The sequence below is a fragment of the Zonotrichia albicollis genome, chromosome 7 (genome assembly GCF_047830755.1).
Source record: "Zonotrichia albicollis isolate bZonAlb1 chromosome 7, bZonAlb1.hap1, whole genome shotgun sequence".
Taxonomy (NCBI): Eukaryota; Metazoa; Chordata; class Aves; order Passeriformes; family Passerellidae; genus Zonotrichia; species Zonotrichia albicollis.
Genome location: NC_133825.1, coordinates 11,996,226 through 12,002,534, shown reverse-complemented (window position 1 = coordinate 12,002,534; position 6,309 = coordinate 11,996,226).

The window sequence follows — 6,309 nt, the reverse complement described above, 5'->3', positions numbered from 1 at the left end:
CAATACAATGACTTGGTAGAATCTTTCTACAGAAGCTTACAGGGCTTGGTAGAATTTATTGAAGGAAGAGAATGCTCAGAAGATGAGGAACAGTGCCAGCACATTCCCTGAGACCACAGCAGCAGCACAGAGCAGGAGCTGATATTTACTGTCCCCAGATGCAAACAGCACATCTGGGTGATGGACAAGGACACAGTGGCTACAGAAAAGGATGCAGATTCCTCACATGCCAGGATACCCACTGTAAGAGCTGGATGGACTGGAAAACCAAGTTATGTAACAGTATTTTATGGTGAGAGGTAAATACTGCTGCTGCCCCAGGAATTTCTTTTCATTTGAGAAGCATCAAGAAAGGCCAAGAGTGTTGAAACACACAGACCCTGGGGGAGGCATCAGGGTATTTATTGTAGCAGCTTCTCCCTGTAAATAACCCCCTGCCAGGCTCAACTTGAGAGAAATTCTCAAATACTATCCAACCATCAGCTTCTTTTTGGGTGGGATGAGGAACACCCATCAGCCCACTGCAGCACTGGAAATATTTCAATGCACTGAAGAAGCAGTGCCTGCAGGGGAGAGACTCTTTGGCCCTGGGCTCTCTCCAGCACTTTCTGCTGCAAGGCCATTCCCCTCTGGAGCCCACCCACAGCAGCCCCACTCTGCCCAGAGGGGCTGGGGGGCAGAGGCACAGCCTGGGGGCGCTCCCCTCTGGCCAGCCCTGCTGGAGGTGGGCACGGGCCAGGCCAAGAGCCAGCCAGTGCTGCTTCTGGAGGCGCTGGGAGCAGCCAGGGAGGCAGCACCAAACAGACAGATCTGAACGTCTCTTCTGGCCTGGATGGATTCAGGAATTGTCCCAGGCCAGGTGCAGCACCTGGCACTTGGCCTTGTGGGACCTCGTGAGGTTGTCAGATGAGGCTGTCTCCCACTTCTCAAGCTTGTCCAGGTTCCTGTGCATGCCCAAATCTTGCCATGGTGCCCCTGCCCCACTCAGCTCCCCCATCCCCTGCAAACATGCTGATTGATGCACTGCCTGTGTCATTGGGGAAGCCACAAAAGAGCCCCAGGGCCAAGGCAGAGCCCTGAGAGAGACACTCCCCATGCCCAGTCTGATCCTGCACACGGAGCCACTGCCCACAAGTCCCTGGCTGCGTCCATCTGGCCAAGGGCTCGTGCCCACAGCAGCCCACTCTGCCAAGGCAGGGCTCTGCAGGGTGCAGGTCAGGCTGTCAAGTAGGACCATGACACAGTGGGTGCACTGTGGGACTGCAGGAAGGGCCTGGGCTCCATGCAGCTTCCAGTGGGCTCAGCTGCTGAAGGGGCACTGGGTGTGGCCCTTGATGATGCAGGACATGGTGGTGCCCAGAGACCATTGTGACATCAGAGGGTTCCACCGTGGCTGAGGGTGTATGGAAGGGGCGCGGAGCCCTGGGGTGCCCAGTCCCGTGAGAGCCACTCTCATCGAAGGAAGCAGCTCCCGGGATCTGTCTCTGTCTCTGTCTCTGTCTCTGTCTCTGTCTCTGTCTCTGTCTCTGTCTCTGTCTCTGTCTCTGCTACAGGAGCTCCCTGTACAGCAAGAAGACAACAAGAAACCTCAACTCCTTCCAGTCACCCAGCCCCCTGTCCAGCTGGGGTCAAGACCAGGCCCTCAGCAGGCACTTGGTGGGGGCACTGGGTGCCTCAGTCTGGCCACAGCCTGACACTGAGGAGGAGGAGAGACCCATCACAAAGAGAAGAAACACGACATGGCTGACAAGTGGGGAGATGTCGAGGCCCGAGAGCTTCAACTGAGCGAAGACATGAGAAGCTTTGAATTCTTCCCACTGGTACCAGCAATGACAGCAAAGGAAGCAGCTGTGAGGGTGCTCTGGGGAGATGGGGCAGAGCAACAACCCTACCAGGTGACTGACCCAGAGCTGACCCAGCAAGGGGAAGGAAGCGTGAGCAGCCGGGAAAAGCAGGCACATTCTCCTGCCCCCAGTGAAGAGGTGCCATCAGCAGGGACACAGAGCCCAGTCTCCGCTCCCGACAGCCCCTGCTGCCCCCCCAGCCCCTCACGCAGCCCACTGGGAGCCCAAACCCCCAGGGAGCAGCTGGAAGAGGCAGAGCAGGGGTCGCTGCTGGCAGAGGAGGAGAATGAGGACGGGAGCTCAGACTGGGAATACTGCAGCCAGACTGAGCTTTCCGAAGACCGCCAAGGTGAGGTCGAGCAAGAACCATCCCAAGGAGAGTTCAGCAGCTCCCAAGACCTCTCTAGCTGGGACGACTGCAGTGAACCGGAGCTCAGAGATCTCCGAGACTCCGTGGAGGAGAACAGCACCATCACAGACCTTCCACAGGACTGCAGTGACCATCTAAGCGTCTTCAGCTTCGGGCCCACTCCCTTGCTGTGGGAGGAGGAGGACGAGGCCGACTGGGATGAAATCAGCGTCCTCGAGATGTATGAAGCAGAAGGCAGGGCCCAAAGGCTGCCAGATCCTGCAGCAGATGAGCTGCCCGCCCCTCAGGAGGTCTGGTTTGAGAGGCAGGCACCGGAGTTCCTGTATGGCTCGTTTCCCTCCCTGTACAACGAAGCCTCCGTGGGCCAGCAGGGGCCCGAGGCAGGGCCACAGAGCCCTCGCGGCGCCCCAGCTCCGCAGCCGGGAGCGCAGGCCCGCAGGCAGCAGCCGCCTGCCCCGAGCAAACGGCCCGGCCGCCTGAGGCGGGCGCTGCGGGCGCTGGTCTGCTGGCCCTGCCTGGCACGGCAGCTGCAGGAGTAGCGCCCGTGGCCCTGCCCAGCCCGCGCCGGCCGATGGCGGCTGCTCCCCGCGCGGGGCCCCACGGAGCCACACGGGCGGCCTCGGCCTGGACACGGCCCCGCAGCCTCGGCTGCCCTCGATCATCTCCCCAACAGCCAAAGTCGCTGCTGTGACCAGCCCCAAACAACACCCATGGGACACAACTGGTGCCAGAGCGCTCAGCAGTGAATCCACAGAGTCATCGAGGTGGGAAGAGACCCTAACGCTCACCCAGTGCCAGGACTTTGACTCGTACCATTCTTCCAACACAAGTTAAAGTTCCGTTTAAGAAATGGTAGTAGTAAAAAAAAAAAAAAAAAAAAAAGAAGAAGAAATAGTAAATTTAGTAAGAATAAGAAGAATAGGAATAAGAAGATGAAGAAGAAATAGTAGTAGTAAATTTAGTAAGAATAAGAAGAGTAGGAATAAGAAGATGAAGAAGAAATAGTAGTAGCAAATTTAGTAAGAATAAGAAGAATAGGAATAAGAAGATGAAAAAGTAGTAATGAATATAAGAATATTAAGAAAATAGGAATGACATAGTAAGTAAGCATAACAAGTGAATAAGCTTCATTAGAACGAAAATAAGAATATTTTAAAGAAGAAGAAAGAAGAGAAAGAAGAAGAGAAAGAAGGAAGAAGAGATAATAAGAAGCTCTCTCTCTCCAAGACCTCTTTTGTACTTCTATCTCCCTAGCTCCCATTTCTTGTTCAATAAAATCCATGTCCAAAAAAATCTGGTTTTGTTCTCCTATGGTCTCATTTGTGCCTTTACTGGGGCAGAGGCACCTCTCCCTCATGGCACCTTAACCCTGGATGGAACCATAGCCAGGTTCCTTCCAGCCACAAGCATTCCAGGATTCCGTCAGGGACTCCCTTTCCTTCTTCCCTCTGCTTTCCAGCTGCAGAATGTGCAGCAAAGCCGCCTTTGCTGTCTGCAGCTGCTGCAGCCTCACCCTGCCCTGCACAGCTCCCTTGGCTGGCACGGCAGGAGCAGCACCCTGGCAGCCTCAGCAATTGCCCTCTGACATCTCTGGCACTCACTGCCATGGGCTGCAATTCCAGCTGCCAGCAAGGAAAATACGTTCCTGCCCTTCAGGGCAAAATTCTGAAGGGGCCAAGACACAAGTGGAGCAAGATCATACAAAGACATTTCACTGCCAGCCTCCATAATTTCATCCAGGGCTGTTTTAGCACCTGGATTGGGAAGGGAAAAAAAAGTCAGGGGAGGGTCTTTGGCTGGGAGCTGCCACAGGTAAAAAGAGACCCTGGAAGGGAAAAAGAGCAGACAAAAGAAGGCACGAGAGACAGAAGGACACAAATGACAAGCAGCAGAGAAGGTGGCACTCTGAAAACTAAACCTGAACTTATGGAATACAAATGGGACAGAAATGAAGAATTCTGAAACTTTATTTACTATGCTTCTCTGAGCAACCTGTGCCAGGACTTCACCACCCTCACAGGGAAGAAGTATTTTCTATATCAAACCTGAATTTCATCCCTTTTACTCTGAGTCCAGTAAATCACAATGAATTTATTTGTGCTCATTTTCATAAAGGTCCCTGGGCTCTCTCCAGCACTTTCTGCTGCAAGGCCATTCCCCTCTGGAGCCCACCCACAGCAGCCCCACTCTGCCCACAGGAGCTGGGGGGCAGAGGCACAGCCTGGGGGGGCTCCCCTCTGGCCAGCCCTGCTGGAGGTGGGCACGGGCCAGGCCAAGAGCCAGCCAGTGCTGCTTCTGGAGGCGCTGGGAGCAGCCAGGGAGGCAGCACCAAACAGACAGATCTGAACGTCTCTTCTGGCCTGGATGGATTCAGGAATTGTCCCAGGCCAGGTGCAGCACCTGGCACTTGGCCTTGTGGGACCTCGTGAGGTTGTCAGATGAGGCTGTCTCCCACTTCTCAAGCTTGTCCAGGTTCCTGTGCATGCCCAAATCTTGCCATGGTGCCCCTGCCCCACTCAGCTCCCCCATCCCCTGCAAACATGCTGATTGATGCACTGCCTGTGTCATTGGGGAAGCCACAAAAGAGCCCCAGGGCCCAAGGCAGAGCCCTGAGAGAGACACTCCCCATGCCCAGTCTGATCCTGCACACGGAGCCACTGCCCACAAGTCCCTGGCTGCGTCCATCTGGCCAAGGGCTCGTGCCCACAGCAGCCCACTCTGCCAAGGCAGGGCTCTGCAGGGTGCAGGTCAGGCTGTCAAGTAGGACCATGACACAGTGGGTGCACTGTGGGACTGCAGGAAGGGCCTGGGCTCCATGCAGCTTCCAGTGGGCTCAGCTGCTGAAGGGGCACTGGGTGTGGCCCTTGATGATGCAGGACATGGTGGTGCCCAGAGACCATTGTGACATCAGAGGGTTCCACCGTGGCTGAGGGTGTATGGAAGGGGCGCGGAGCCCTGGGGTGCCCAGTCCCGTGAGAGCCACTCTCATCGAAGGAAGCAGCTCCCGGGATCTGTCTCTGTCTCTGTCTCTGTCTCTGTCTCTGTCTCTGTCTCTGTCTCTGTCTCTGTCTCTGCTACAGGAGCTCCCTGTACAGCAAGAAGACAACAAGAAACCTCAACTCCTTCCAGTCACCCAGCCCCCTGTCCAGCTGGGGTCAAGACCAGGCCCTCAGCAGGCACTTGGTGGGGGCACTGGGTGCCTCAGTCTGGCCACAGCCTGACACTGAGGAGGAGGAGAGACCCATCACAAAGAGAAGAAACACGACATGGCTGACAAGTGGGGAGATGTCGAGGCCCGAGAGCTTCAACTGAGCGAAGACATGAGAAGCTTTGAATTCTTCCCACTGGTACCAGCAATGACAGCAAAGGAAGCAGCTGTGAGGGTGCTCTGGGGAGATGGGGCAGAGCAACAACCCTACCAGGTGACTGACCCAGAGCTGACCCAGCAAGGGGAAGGAAGCGTGAGCAGCCGGGAAAAGCAGGCACATTCTCCTGCCCCCAGTGAAGAGGTGCCATCAGCAGGGACACAGAGCCCAGTCTCCGCTCCCGACAGCCCCTGCTGCCCCCCCAGCCCCTCACGCAGCCCACTGGGAGCCCAAACCCCCAGGGAGCAGCTGGAAGAGGCAGAGCAGGGGTCGCTGCTGGCAGAGGAGGAGAATGAGGACGGGAGCTCAGACTGGGAATACTGCAGCCAGACTGAGCTTTCCGAAGACCGCCAAGGTGAGGTCGAGCAAGAACCATCCCAAGGAGAGTTCAGCAGCTCCCAAGACCTCTCTAGCTGGGACGACTGCAGTGAACCGGAGCTCAGAGATCTCCGAGACTCCGTGGAGGAGAACAGCACCATCACAGACCTTCCACAGGACTGCAGTGACCATCTAAGCGTCTTCAGCTTCGGGCCCACTCCCTTGCTGTGGGAGGAGGAGGACGAGGCCGACTGGGATGAAATCAGCGTCCTCGAGATGTATGAAGCAGAAGGCAGGGCCCAAAGGCTGCCAGATCCTGCAGCAGATGAGCTGCCCGCCCCTCAGGAGGTCTGGTTTGAGAGGCAGGCACCGGAGTTCCTGTATGGCTCGTTTCCCTCCCTGTACAACGAAG